This window comes from Ammospiza caudacuta, chromosome 19 (assembly GCF_027887145.1).
Source record: "Ammospiza caudacuta isolate bAmmCau1 chromosome 19, bAmmCau1.pri, whole genome shotgun sequence".
In the NCBI taxonomy this organism is placed as follows: domain Eukaryota; kingdom Metazoa; phylum Chordata; class Aves; order Passeriformes; family Passerellidae; genus Ammospiza; species Ammospiza caudacuta.
In genome coordinates this window covers 11,660,206-11,675,133 of record NC_080611.1, presented here as the reverse complement: position 1 = coordinate 11,675,133, position 14,928 = coordinate 11,660,206, and the positions used below count along the sequence as shown (strand labels likewise).

The window sequence follows — 14,928 nt, the reverse complement described above, 5'->3', positions numbered from 1 at the left end:
TCTCTCCAGACTCTTCTCTTTTCCAGGCTGAACAATCCAAATTTTCAATTGAATTCCAGTTATTTTTCAGGTATTTATTGCCTCTCTCTCAGCAGGTTTGTTTAGTCTTGCTTGGTCAACCAGCCCTTGAACAGCTCCGTGCTGGTGTCCCTGCTGGATTCCTGGGATTGCAGCTCATGGATGAGCTCCTGTTTCCCTTTCTCCTGGTTCTTTTACCTAAAATCCTTCATTTTCACTGTGCCACCTCAGGGGGATGTTCTCCATGTGCTTCCTTAGGAGTTGTGTGAGGTGGGAAAGGTGAAATCCCATCAGTCCCAGAAGGAACGATGAAATCCCATTGTTTCAACTCCACTTCTTCAACCCACAGGGTTGTTCCTAATGGGAAAAGAGGGAAAATCCTCCCCTGTAGGATCTGCAGCTGGCCCAGCTCCCATTTTAGTGCCTCATTTCTTGTTCTGAGGCTTTTACAGCGTGCAGGGTTTGTGTGAGAGCAGGGGGAACACATTCCTGCTACAGCCTTGGTGGAGATTTCTGGGAAGTGTTTCTTGTGCCTCATAATCCTACCAGGGGGATCTCCAGAGCAGGAAATGGAGCCTGAAGGTTTATTTTAACATAATCTTACAAAATGCTGATGCTAACTGAAAAGCTTTTGTGTCCAAGGCTGGTTCCTGGGGGGGAATTGTTTCAACCTCTGGCTGGTGCCTCTCGTGTTCCTGCAGGAACGAGGAAAACGTTCCTGACCGGAGCTCCCAGCTCGGCTCACACGATCCCTGAGCTGTGCCTGGAGCAGGAACAAACCCGGGCTGGGGGGGCAGAGAGCCCTGGCTCTGCTCTCCTTTGGCTGCAGAATCATTTCCCTGCCATAAAATCACCTGCAGGAGCCAAGGCAAGATGAGGTCATAGGGAAAAACACGGGTTGGGAAACAATGGAGGGAGGTGCTGGTAACGGCTGGGGTGGGGATGTCCCAAAGCCTGAGGTGTCCTGGGGACCCCCAGCTCCTCCAGGACCCTCAGCCTCCATCAGGAACCCCAATTTCCATCAGGAACCCCTTCTCTTCCAGGATTCCAACTTCATTGGGACCCCCAGTTCCCCCAGGACCTTCATTTCCACCAGGATCCCAATTCCACTGGAACTCCCATCTCCTCCAGGATCCCACCTCTGTCAGGACCTCCAACTTCTCCAGGATCCCATCTCTTCTAGGATCCCAACTCCTCTGGGATATCTGCCTCCATTGGGCCCCCAATCTTCTACTGGACCCCAATCCCATTGAACTCCCCATCTCCTCCATGACCCCAATCCCATTGGAGCCCCCATGTCCTCCATGACCCCAATCCCATTGAACTCCCCATCTCCTCCAGGATCCCAATCCCACTGAACCCCCCCATTCTGCCATTCCAGTGCTGCTCCCCCACTCTGTGCAGGACACACCATCAGCATTCCCAAATTTTTTGTTCCCCTTTTTTTCCCAAGACTCCAGTGAAGGCTGGGGTATCCCAGTTCCTCCCACCCCGATGTGTCGGGCCAGGCTGGCAGCAGGGGCAGGAGTGAGGTTGGATTTCAAACACAAATCACCTCTCACAATTTATTTGGCTTTTTCCTTTCCTATTCCAGGCCATAATTTATCCCAGCTCATCTCTGCTGGAGGATGGACACAAATCCAGGAGGATCTGCAGGTCCTTTCCCCGAATCCAGCATTGCCGGTGTGTCCCTGGAGGTCAGAGAGCCCCGGGAATTTGGGGGACATCTCTTAAATCTTGTCTTGCCGAGGATTTCACCAAATCCCCGCAGTTCTGGGTGGAGATAAAATCCTTTGGAGAGCAGGGAGATGAGTGCTGACACCGAGGAGCCCCCCGGGGCCTCCGAGTCATTAAACAAATTAAGTGTTAGCAGGAGAGGCCCCTGTGATTGCTGTGAAACCCCCGGGGGCTCCGTAATTGCTCTGCAGCTCTGGTGGGTGGAAGAGACAAAGGGATTTGGGGAGATTTTGGGGAGATTTTGGGGATTTTTCCTCCCCTGGTGCAGCCAGCAGCAGCTCCAGCTCTTTTTGGATCCATGGAGCTCTCGGGGATTTGGCTGTGCTGGAGCAGAGCCTGGGATGAGCCGGGATGAGGTCCCTGTCCCTGGGGCAGGTATGGGGAGAGCTCCCAGTCCTCCCAGTGAGCTCCGGTTCTCTCATGGACCCCAGCTCCCAGCCCACAGCCTCTGCCACCATCGGAACATTCCGATTCCATTGGAGACGTTTTTCCTTCTGAGAAGGTGACCAGAGCCACCTTCCCCAAAAAAACCTGCGTGGGGTATCCTGAGCTCCCGTGGCTCCAGAGAGGTGTGAAATTCCCAAATTCCGGTTTCCAGGGCTGTCTGTGCTCAGCAGGATGTGAGCCCATGAGGAGAAGCATCGGGAGCCTCCACGGGAATCCTCAGCTCTGGTTTTCCCAAGCTCCCTGTGCCTGGGATGTTCCTTAGGGATGGATCCCAAGCCTTGGAATTACAGCTGATCAACCCTTCTCAGCTCAGGACATCTGATAATCCCGGCAGGGAAACATCTGGAATGCCGCCAGCCAGGAGGGGATGGTGGCCCTTCCAGAGTCAAAAGGAATCCAAACGATTTGATTTGATTATTTAATACAGCCAGGACAGGTGTATTTAATACACCCAGTGCTGCTTACAGGGATTCCCACGGGGAAGGGGATGCAGAGGGAGGTGGGAATTGTCCAGGGGAGGCTGAGATTCCTTCCCTCTGCTCTTTTCTCCTTTCCCTCCCCCTCTCCCTGACGCTGTCCCAAACAAGTGCTGCCTTCTGGCACGGCCTTTCCCAGCTGCACAAAGGCTGCCTTGTGCCTCTGAGCTCCAGATGTTCCTCATCCCACAAAAGCTCCAGCGCCAGGTACCTGTTCCCTGGCCTGGCAGGGAGCTCAGTATCCTGGTCCCAGCAATACTGAGCTTTTTATTCCAGCTCTAATTGTGGTTCTCCCCCAGGATCTCATGGAGGTGTCTGGAATTCCCTCTCCTGTGGGCCCTGGGCTGGCAGGGAGGTGCATCCCACCTTGGGGACACAGGTTGGGGACAGGCTGGACCCCACCTTGTGGTGGTGTTCACAGGGGTCCCAGGATGAGGGGAGAGATGAGAATCTTGACTCCATGTTTCATAAATGATTTATTATTTTATGATATAAATTATATTAAAAGAAAATTATATACTAAGACTGGTAGTCTTAGAAGAGTCTTTCTTTTTATACTAAAAGAAAAGAGAAAGGATTTCATCAGAAAGCTTGCAAAGGAAAGGAATGATAATAAAATCTTGTGACTGCTCACAGCCTCGACACAGGTGGCTGTTGTTGGTCATCAAGTAAAAACAACTTCACGTGCTGGGTAAACAGTTCTCCAAATCACATTCCAAGGCAGCAGAACATGAGGAAGCTGGAGCTTCTCAGTTTCTCAGGAGAAAAGATCCTAAGGAAAGGATTTTTCATAAAATGTGTCTGTGACCCCACCCTGTCCATGGAGCAGGTGAGCCCAGGGGCTGCACAAATCCAGCTGGGGTTGGGCTCTTGTCCCAGGTTACAAATGCTGGGACAATGGGAAACAGCCTCAGGTTGCACCAGTGGTGTTTGAGGTTGGATATTGGGAAAGACTCCATGGGAAGGGCTGTCCTGCCCTGGCACAGGTGGTGGGGATTGGAAACCGTGTGGATGTGGCACTTGGGGACAGGGGCAGTGGTGGCATGGGCAGTGCTCAGGGAGGTTGCACTGGGTGATCTTAGGGGGCTTTTCCAACCTCTTCCGTAATTCCAGGGACACCTTTCTCCCCAAATCCACATCTGGGGAAGGTGGGGGATGAAGGACCCAGGGGATGTGTTTGCCATGGAAGGGATGGTGGAGGAGCAGGTGAAGGACGTGGCGATGGCCAGGGCAGCACCTGAATCCGCTGGGGCTGGAGGAGGCTCCTCTCCTGACCTTTGGGATGCAGGGTGGGGATCCAGCGAGCAGCTCCACCCTGTCCTGCAGGGCTAGGTCACTCTCCTGGCCGGGGACAGGGAGTGACACCTGGAAACCGCCCCCAGCCCCCGCAGCGCCTCATTCTCCGGGGAAACGCCGGGGCAGGAGCAGGGAATGCTCCGGAGCAGGGAATGGCTGGGGTGGGCAGCGGATCCCGGACACAGAAACCCCTCTCTGTGGAGCACAAGCGCCTCTCTGTCCCCTCTGTCCTCCCTTCCCTTCCCTTTAAAGCCGTCCCCTTTTGTCCCCACACATTTCCCTCGGTGCCGTTGTCCCCCTGCTCCCTCCGCCCACCCCAGCCCAGGAGCTGCTCCCAGAGCCACCTGTTTTTTCCACGTCCTTTTCCAGGACACCTGATGTATTTATTTTCATTGCTGGTTTGTTTTCTTTTTTTTTTTTTCCTCCTGCTTTTTTTTTAGTGCCTATTAAGTTGATTCCTCCTTCCCGTGCCCTGGGAGCCGCGGTTAATGAGTAACCACAGCGAGCTCCGGGGCAGCTGCCTCACACAAACCGAGCCGCGAGGTTTTTGGAGCTGCATAAGGGAACGTTTGTTCTGCAGCCTCTCAATGGATCCTTGTGCGGGAGGCGAGGAGTGTGGGGAGAGAAAGGGACAGACACTAAATCACGGCCCTCCTCCTCCTCCGAGCACAGTGCAGAGCTCAGCCCGGGGCTGCTGCTGCCTTTTCCTCAGAGGCGGGGGCTGAGGCACCTTGGTGGGTTCACAAAATGGATTTATCTCCCCAGTCGAACCCATTTTTAGGGACTTTTTAGCTTTTAAGTGTTTTAAGGATCAAACACTGAGCCCATCCGGAGGCTGGCATGGCAGGAATTGGGATTTTCCTTGTCCCATTGAGGAGCAGGTTTAGCTCCTTGAGGTTCATCATTTTACTTGTGGCGGTTTGTGGTGGTGTTGGGAGCTCACTTTTAGGCACTTTTTAGCTTTAAGGCTCCTTTTAAGTGGTTCAAGTATTAAAAACTGAGCCCATCCCAATGGGCTGGGCAGGAATTGGGATTTTCTGTCTCTGTCCCAATGAGGTTTGGCTCTTGGCGTTCATCATTTTACCTGTCCCCTTTGTGGTGATTTTGGGGGGTTTATCTGACATTTGCCGTGGGGTTTGAGGCTGTGTCCCTTCCCTGGCTGATGGGGCAGGGTCTGGAAGCTCCCAGGTGTCCCGTGCGACCTTGGCCATGGCATTTTAACCTCTGTGCCCTGCAGTGCCCGTGTCACTGAGCAAACAGTGACACAAACACAGCTCAGCCCTGCCTTTGTGCTCCTCCCCAGGCTGCTGGGAAGCTCCTGGAGCCTGGCTGGGATCTTGGGAGCAGGCAGAGAGTCCCAGGTACCAAACTGCTCCTGCTTGGAGCGGCTCTCCCTCTCCCTGTGGCTCCATAAGAACGTTGGGAAAGAACTCCAGGAGCATCAAGTCCAACCTCGGACCAAACCAGACCTGGTGGAGAAGAGCCACCTGTGCTCCTTTCTGAGGGATGGGGACACCCCCAGTGCCCTGGGCAGCGCCTGGCAGTGCCTGGAGGCTCCTGCAGGGCAGGAATTTTGGAACATCCACCGGGAGCCTCCCTGGCACAGCTTGGGGCTGTTCCTGTCCCTGTTCCTGGGAGCTGATCCCGCCTCGCCTGCTCTGCTCAGGCTCTGAGGGGCTGCTGGTGGCAGCAGATCCTCCCCATGTTCCTGGGACAGTCCCAAGCTGGGATTGCTCTGTGTCCCTTTGTCCCCAGAACGTCCCCAAGGTTCCCCATCCCTGCTCCAGCTCCCTCTGAAGATTCCCAGTGCTCCTTCCCAGGCTGGGATCCAGCACCAGGCAAGAGCTAAAACCACATTTTCCTCCTCTTTTACAAACCTCAGCTTTGGGGCTGGGGTCTAGCTTTATTTTTCTTTTTTTTCTTTTTTAATTTGGGGGTTGGCTGCAGTTTTGGGGGAAGATTGGGGCTGTTTGTGTTTTACCTGCCACAGCTCCCTGGAGCAGCAGCTCTTTATTGGCTCCCGCAGCACTTGGCACTCTCAGCACTGGAAAGAAAAAGCTTTTTGTTCCCATATTTCCATATATTTATATGGATTTAACTGGGCCGGGGAGGGTATTTGAAGGTCAGAGGATTGCAGAGGTCACTGTGCTGGGAACAGGGAGCAGCCATCCTGTGGGAACTCATTCCCAGCTCACCCTTCCTTGCCTCTGCATTTTCCCAGTGCTGCCCATCACCAAACACTTTATTTCCTTGTTTCTCTGGGAAAAACCAGCAACAAATTCCACAGTGTGGATTTATGGATGTGCCATTCCCAATCTGGGGTGGGAAAAGCAACACGAGCCGGGCTGCGACCCCAAACTGCTCCACAGAGCGTTGGGACCAACATAACTGTGACAGAATTAAGAGTTTTCCTGGCTCCCCCTCCCAGGGCAGAGCTCCTGTTGCTCCCCAGAGCTTTCCCTGTTTTCCTGGAGGAGTCAACACCTCAGTGCTTCCTCCTTGGCAATTCCTGGCTGTGGGGAGTTCCATATCTTGGGAATATTCTGCTGGAGAGGAGCCAGCCCATCCTCCTGGTGGTCTCTCCTTGGGAGGCCCAAAACCATGCCTGGAGTGAGGAACAAGAACTTCCCTTCTCAGGGAAACCAGGAAAACCCTTTTTCCAGGAAAACCCTCTTCCTTTTCCATCAAAACCCTCTTCCCTTCCCAGGAAACCTCTTTTTCCAGGAAAATCCTCCTTGTTTTCCATCAAAACCCTGTTCCCTTCCTAGGAAAACCCTTTTTCCAGGAAAACCCTCTTAACTTTCCATCCAAACCCTCTTCCCTTCCCAGGAAAACCTTTTTCCAAGGGAAAGCCTCCTCCTTTTCCATCAAAACCCTCTTCCCTTCCTAGATAAACCCTTTTTCTAGGAAAACCTTCTTAACTTTCCATCAAAACCCTCTTCCCTTCCCCACAAAACCCTTTTTCCTGGAAAATCCTCCTCCTTTTCCATCGCAACCTTCATCCCTTCCCAGGAAAACCCTTTTTCCAGGAAAAGCCTTTCCATCCAAACCCTCTTCCCTTCCCTTTCCCCTTTCCCTGGCCTTTGCACTGAGGATTTCCTCCCTTCAGAGCTCCCCCAGAGCTCCGATCCAGCAGCTCCAGGGCCACATTCCCACGTTGGATTTGATGTTTCCAGGGTGCACTCGATGATCTCGGAGGTTTTTCCCAGCCTGGATAATCCTGGGGTTCTGTGCTCCCCGCACCACCACGGAGCTGCAGATCCCTGGGGGAGGGATGAAGGATGATTCCAGCTGTTCCCAGAGGATTTTTCAGGCCTTGGGAACATCTGGCTGCCATCCTCCCACCCCCACAAGGGCGATGCTGCTCCTCCCCTGCCGCAGCATTCCAGGGCTTTTCCCCGCGGCTCAGGAATGCGGGGCAGGAATGCTGAGCTCTCCAAGGAGCCGGCAAGGGGCACGGCTGGCACTGCCCACAATGCCAGCGTGTTTGCAGGGCCGGGAATGCCGCCCCGCCTGCAGCTGGGTCCCTTTCCCGACACGTCCCAGCATCGGGGTGGCACAGCCAGGGCTGGGAGCATCCCAGAAATCAGCGTCAGGCTCCTCTGGGAACGAGTCCTGCAGCTTTCCATGGAAATTGCTGCTCCTTTGGGGTCTCTGAGCAGCACCCAGGAGCTGTCGTGGTCCCTTGGACCATCACAGGGCGACACAAAAGCTGTGGCAGAGCCTTGGAGAGCTCCAGCTTGGTTTTTTTCTGGGAGATGATATCTCGCAGCTCTGTGTCCTGTGGGCTCATGGCTCTGAAGGAAATGGCACTGAAAAAGGGAGTAAAAGTTCGGAATTCATTTAAAAAAAAGGGAAATTTGCCTTTGGAAATCCCAGATATCCAATCCCACGGCTCTGTGAGCCCACGGGAGCCCTCTGGACGCCCAGCTCAGGTGGTGCTGGATCAGTGACACTGTCCCAGGCTGCTCCAAGCCTCATCCAGCCCAGCCTCGGACATTTCCAGGGATCCAGGGGCAGGATAAGCTCCATCCTTGGTGCCTTTTCCCAGCTCTTTCCTCTCTCTGAGCCCCGTTCTGCCTCTTGCCAAACAGGTTTGAATTTCCAGACCGTGGCTATGAAAACGCAGCTCAGCCCCTCCTGCACAGCACTAAAATATGGCTTTTCCCCCTTTTTAATATCCCCTAAACGATGACCTTTTCCCTCCTTCAGCAGGCAGCCAACACAAGCACAACAATGTGATTTGTGCAGCGTTTCAGCTGCGGTTTCTTGACGAAATTCATCTGCTCTCGAAGCAATTACGGGCAGGGAAGCATTTCCACTCCGGCTCCGGGCCCTGAAAAGCTGCCAGGAGGGATTTTTTCCCTTCCCTTCCCCTCCTCTCTCCCTCTTGCTCCCTCAGCCCCCCTTGTCCTGAAAAACTTCTGTGGTTTTGCTTCAGCAGCAATTCTGGGACGGTAAATCCCATCCTGGTGCAGGCGGGAAGGGGATGGATCCGTGTCCCTGTCCCTGTTTGGGTGGAACATTTCCCATCTGGAGCGGGTTTGTGCAGGATCATCCCCTTGGGCAGCACCTTCCGCACCCTCCCCAGTGTCACAGCTCCTGGAGGGGACACAGGGCACGGTGCCACCCCCTCCTCGTGCCTGCTGCGCCCACAGCACGTGGGGTTCAGAGGGCACCTGTGGGACACGGCTCCATCCCACGGGTGACCCTGCCAGCACCCAGGGCTGGGGAGAACGGGCTTTAAATGAGCCCCGAAGCCAACAGCGAGGTTAATTGCTCATTCATTCCTCCGATGGGTTAATAATTAAGTTAAATTAATAATTGGGAGAATAATTAAACAAAACAACAACCCATCCCCGGCGCGATTGAAGCGCTCGTTGGTCGTGCCGGGCTTTTGGGGTTACTCATTCACTTTAGGGCGTCGGGCTGGCGGTGCCAGGGATGCGGCTCCGGGAGTCCCGTGGAAAACCGGAGATTTCCAGGAGAAACCATCGGCTCTGCCCTGCCCCGCACCCTGCAGAGCGGCGGGGTCCCGGTGAGGAGCGGGACCGCCCCGGCCCTCGGTTCCTCCCGAACCGCCCGCGGTCGGACGGACAGAAGGACGCAGGGAGAGAGGGAGGGACAGAAGGGCAGAAGGAGGCGGCTCCGGGCCGGGGGGAGGAACTACAAGTCCCGTGAAGCCGCGCCGCCCCGCGGGGCTATAAAAGGGGGAATGGCCCGGCAGCCGCAGTCGGAGCATCCATCCCTGGCTGCGGTGGAGCCGCTCCCGATCCCGGGGATATTCCCGGACCCTCGGAGCGGGCTGAGGCTCTGCGGAAGGAGGATGAGGAGGATGCGGATATGGAGGTGGGTGCCGATCTCGGTTCGGGGCTCGGCACGGGGCTCCTGTACCCTGCACTCGCTGCCCGGTACCGGGGGCTGTGCCGGGCACTGCGGGTCCCCTCGGTGCCCGCACCCGCTGTCGCTTCTCCCCCGTGCCATCCCCTTTGTGTCCCTTCCCCTGCCCGGGGCTCGGGATGCTCCTGGTGGAGTTTTCCCCTTCTCTCTCCCCAAGGAAAAGCGTGTGGCCGCTGTTTTCCTTCGCCGTCTGCGTTTTTTTTTTTAGGTTTTTTTTTTTTTTTTTTTTTTTTTTTTTTTTTTTTTTTTGGTTTATTTTTAGGGGCTGGCACGCGATTTTCCCTTCCCTGCCGTGGGAATTCCTTCCCCCAAAGTCTCGCCCCGGGGCAGGTGCTCGGGCGGGGCTTTGGGCAGTGCCCGCAGCCCCTCGGAGCCCGTCCCAGCCCCATCGCGGGGTCGGGGATGCACAAGAGCACTTTTGTGTGAATCCCGGAGGAAAAAAAAAAAAAAAAAATGTGAATGACTCCCTTCTTTTGCTGGCTGCAACAAAAAGACCGCACCAGTCTAGACCTGCAGCCGACGGCACAGACAGAAATTAGCGCTGGCTGCTCCGCTCCATGGAGTGTCCTGGGCAGCTCCAGCCCGGGATCCCTCCGGAGAGCCGGGGCTGCTGCTTTGGAAGGGGAAAGGATGTTTGAGATTACCCCGGTAGGAGCAAGAGGAGGTTTTATCGCCCGGACGTTGTTGGTGTTGCTGGGAGTTTCCTCCGAAGGCTTTGGAGGCTGCGAGAGTTGCTCATCTCTTGTTAATTGAGACATCTTTTAATAATCACGGGCGCAGCAGCCGCGGGAGGGAGGTGGGGGCACAGCGTTGGTGGCTCAGGCCTTGGGAAGAGGCTGCGTTTGGGGTTGTGGGGGGAGATCCCGGCTGGGAAACGAGCGGGGCTCCCAAGGACAGCGGCCCTCTCTGCTGGCAGGTGATGCTGTCGGGATGGCGAATTTCTCATTTCCCTGTAGAGCTGAGGGGCAGAAATCTTCCTGGTTCGCCTCAACCCTTTAAATATGAACGCTGAAATTGGAGGCATCGCCCCCAGGTGTGGGATGTGCCGTGTGAGGGGAGTTGGAGCTCTGATATGGAGACAATCACTGTGTGCTCTCAATCCTTTAGGAAAAGGCTCTCAGCTGTGTGAAATGAACCCCAAATCCCATTTCTTGTGGGGTCACGAGGAGGCAAAATCCCCCCGTGGGCAGGAGTGGTGACACCTGTGTGGTGTCTCCTGAGGGAAAAGGGGTTTTGGGAAGGCTGAGGTGTCTCCTGAGGGAAAAGGGGTTTTGGGAAGGCTGATCTGGGCAGGGTAAGCAGGCTCAGGTGCTGGTCTCAGGAGCTGCAGGTGTTTCTCCTGCCCAAGTGATTTGGGAGCAGGAGTGTCCCTGCTCACTCTGCTGAGCCAGGAATTCAGGGCTGTGGAGTCCAGCAGGATCCTCCTGCCTGCTGAGACAGGGAAAAGATCCCAGATGGGCTCATCCCACTCTCTGGGGTGTTGGCAGGACCTGGTTTGGAGATGCTGATCTGGGGCTGCTCCCCTTGGCTGAAGGATTCTCCAGATCCCTCTGGAATGGCTGGGACCTGAAGGGCTGGAAAATGAGGAGTGTCCTTAGGAAGGTGTGTTCAGCCCTGAAGGGCTGGAAAATGAGGAATGTCCCAGCAGCCTGGGACATTGAATGGCCACATGAGCAGAGTGGTGTCACCTGCAGCGTTTGGGGGACAGAGTTAAATTTTGGGATTTTGGGAGGGTTTGGGGTCTAAGCTCAGGTGTCACCTCACCTGTGCCTGGCTGAGCTGGGCTCAGGGTTACAGGTGCAGAGAGGGCTTGGGGAATGTTTGAACCTGGCTTTTTTTAGGAGGGCTTGGGGAATGTTTGGACCTGGCTTTTTTAGGATCGCTCTGCCTGTGACATCTGGAAGCCTCCAGCTCTGACCTGGCACTTCCAAGGCTGAGCTTTTTCCATTCCCCTCCTGTCTGGTTTTAAATCTGTTTGATCCAGCAGCATCCCTTCTCCCTGGTGATTTGTAGCAGCAGCTGGCTCGGATCTGGACAGTTTTGGACTCAAGCTCCTCCATCTGGGAATTCTCCTGGATAAGGAAATGATCCTTAAATTTTCAGAGATCAAAAGTTTAGGGCCACACCCGCCCCGCAGACAGCAGGGGGATCACGCCAGGAACACAATGCAGCTTCCTGGGGGGTTTGGGGGTTGTTTGAACTTTGAACAGAAAATAAAAGCAACAAAAGAGAGGCCGAGGAGAGCACAGGGCTCTGCCAGTGCCCAGAGCTGGAGCCGCTTTACAAAGCCTGGCCTTGTTCAGCCAGGCTGCTTCCCCCACCAAAGATGGGTTTAAAGCTGAAATGAGGAGGCCAAAAAGTGCCCTGTGTTGGTGTAAACACGGCTGGAAAGGCTTTTATTATTTAATAAATGCTGCTCCTTTCTGAGGGAATCTCTCAGTGCAGGATTGGGGTTTGCCCCCTCATGACTCCCTGGGGACTCTGCGCCTCTGTCCTGCTCCCAGTTTGATTTTAGCGCTCCAAGGCTTCCTTGTGTCCCTTTTTTTTTGTGTTTTCCCCCTCTTTGGCAGCGCAGGAATTGCAGTCAGAGCTTTGCTGGCCTGGCAGGGGCTCGCTGTCACCTCGGGCCCCTCCTGGGTGCGATCTCCGGCCGGGCTGATGAGGTGCGAAGGCCTCGCCCGGGCCGTGCCGCTGCCGTGCCCTCAGAAAAGAACATTTTCCCATTCAATTGGCTGCTCCTCCTGCCAAGCCGCAGATTTTTTTTTTTTTGTTTTTGTTTTTTTTTTTTTTGTTTTTGTTTTTTTGTTTTTTTTTTTTTTTTTTTTTTTTTTGTTTTTTTTTGTTTTTTTTTTTTTTGAGGGCTAAAACTTAAGCCTTTAAATAAATGTGTTTGATCCCTGGGTGGTTGTGCAGCTTTCCTGAGTTAAAAGAAATAAAAAAGTCAATCTCGGAATGGGTTTTGTATGGGGAGCAAACATCGTTTGCTTGGGCTGTTCCTAAACTGATTCCTCAGGTTTTATTCCTGCTTTTATTCCCTGGCAGGGGATCAGAGCTGCAGGAAAAGCTCTCGAGGGCTCTGCTGGGTAAAGCTCAGCCTAAGGCAGCCTGGATTAGCAGGGCCAGAGGGGTTTTGTGCCCTGCAGGAACTTCAGGCTGGCTCGGAGGGTCTGCCCTGGGCTCCTGGATCTCCCTGGATCCTCCTGGATCTGGGCTTGGGCTCCTGGATCTCCCTGGGTCCCCTGGACCTGGGCTCCTGGATCTCTTGGTTCTCCTGGACCCTGCTGGTCTCCCGAGTCTCTTGGATCTCCTGGAACTGGTCCTGCTCAGGGTTGGGTGTAGAAGCTGCTCTGGGACCCCAGTGTCACCTTGTCCCCAGTCTAGGGTGGCTGTGGTGTCACTGGAGCTGCTTCAGCTCCTGCTCCTTTACACTGCGCTCTCAGGCCAAAGCACGAGGGGTTTAGGAAGTTTTTCCTAAGTTTGTAGGAGAAAAGGTGGTTTTGGGGTGCGGGGTCCTGCTGGCAGACAGGAGGTTTGGATATTAGGAAAAAGTTTTTTACAGAAAGGGTGATAAAGTTCTGGAGTGGTCTGGGGAGGTGGTGGAGTCCCCATCCCTGGGTGCGTTTAACAAAGCCTGGATGTGGCACTGGGTGCCAGGGTTTGGGTGAGGTGTTGGGGCTGGGTTGGACTGGATGATCTTTAAGTCTCTTCCAGCTTGGTGATTTTGTGATTCTGTGAATTCTGAGGTGCAGCCAGGGGTGCTTTGGGAGGTGTAGGGTGGCAGCTCAGGGGGTTCCTGTGGTGCTGCCCCTGCCCATCCTCGTTCCCTGCACACAAACCCAGGGCTGGCACTGCCCCAGAGCCAGGGAAGGTGGCCCTGGAGGGACAGGAGCTGCTGGCACCTGGGCTGCCAGTGACACCAAGAGGCTGGCACTGCAGGAATTCCAGAGCCTGGAGAGCAGCTCCCTTCCCTGCTGGGATGAGCTCCAGGAGGTTTCCTCACAGCCAGCTCTTCCTTGGGCTTGGTTTGGTTCTTGTTCCAGCATTTCCTGAGCAACTGGAAGGGAAGAGAGGAGGGATCCTCTGGGGCTCCGTCTGGGGTTCTGGGATGATGCACTGGGATGGGGTGGGATGGGGACAGGAGGGTCCAGCTTGGGGGCACACAGCCACCAGTGGCCACTGGGAGGGAGTGGGAGGTGAATCCATCACCCCAAAGGGGGTTGGGATTTGTGGTGGAGCCAGGCTGGAGGTAAAGCTCCCCAGCTGGAGCTGAGCTCCTCTCCTGGGCTGTGTGAGGCTGAAGGTGTGCAGAAAACTCCCTGTGAGAAGGGAAGGAGGAGCTGCACACCTGGAAGTGCCTGGCAGGGCCCTGTCCAGCTGTTTTCCATGGAAATGCCACCCTCTGGCTGCAGGGATCCTGGGGACAGCGATTCCTGCAGCCCTGGCAGGTTGATGGGTATTTAATTGTGGGTGTTTAATCCCTGTTCCTGGGACAATCCCTTTTCCTGTGGAGGCAGGACAAGGTGGCTCGTGGAAGTGACACCTGGCTGTGGGAGGGAGGACAAGGGACCAGGACATCTCCTGCTGGACAGTCCCCTCCATAAAGTGCCCGTGACCCTCATGCCAGCCCTGTGGAATCTGTGGGATGTGCCCAGCCCAGGGCTCGGAGGGGGAGGGAGAAGCTTCCCGGCCCAGCGGCCTGGATGGGGAATAATGCTCCCCTTTTTATGGCTTCTTCAATTGTTCCCGAAAATCCTTTTTAAAAGCAGGAAAGTTCCTTCCTTCCTTTCAGCTCCCGGTATCTTGAAGAATTCGCTCCATTGTGAGGCCAGGACAGAGACCCTTCTATGAGGGCTCTCCTCGGGCCCCCCTCCCCGTGCCCCATCCCAACAAGCCCCCATTCTCCTCTGAAGAGGGTCCCTCTGTCTAACGCCAAGTAACTCTTAAGGGTAGCATTTATCCCGGGCCACTCAGCTCACAAAGAGTGCTGGAGTGTCAAATAAACTCCCCGCAGCCTGCAAAGAGCAGAGGAAGAAAACACAAAACCCCCTTTCTTTCCACCCCTGCGGGGAAACAAATACGGACTTTGTGCCGGCGGCAGCGGCGCCCTAACGAGCCCGAGCGGGGCTGCTGCGAGCCCGGGTGGCCACGTGAGGGGTGAGGGGGGACTCCAGACCCCCCCAAAATATCTGCTGGCTGTCCCCTGTCCCTCCTGGCTGTCCCCTGTCCCTGGCACATGGCAAAGATTCCAACCCCCCCCCCAAAATATCTGCTGGCTGTCCCCTGTCCCTCCTGGCTGTCCCCTGTCCCTGGCACATGGCAAAGATTCCAACCCCCCCCCCCCCAAAATATCTCCTGGCTGTCCCCTGTCCCTGGCACATGGCAAAGATTCCAACCCCCCCCCCCCCCCCAAAATATCTGCTGGCTGTCCCCCGTCCCTCCTGGCTGTCCCCAGCGGACTTGGCACATGGCAAGGACTCCAAACCCCCCCCCAAAAATCTGCTGGCTGTCCCTCCTGGCTGTCCCCTGTTCCTGGGGGGACCTGGCACATGGCAAG

The 14,928-nt window shown here is 55.2% G+C and overlaps 1 long non-coding RNA gene across 1 annotated transcript in view; it reads left to right on the top strand.

Annotated features, from left to right (window-relative positions):
• The first annotated feature begins 9,230 nt into the window (after window positions 1–9,230).
• LOC131566244 (uncharacterized) overlaps window positions 9,231–14,928 on the top strand; it is a 30,502-nt gene continuing 24,804 nt past the window's right edge. Inside the window, exon 1 of the long non-coding RNA XR_009275535.1 lies at window positions 9,231–9,323. This is a non-coding gene — a long non-coding RNA (uncharacterized LOC131566244). The remainder of the gene's footprint in view (window positions 9,324–14,928) is intronic.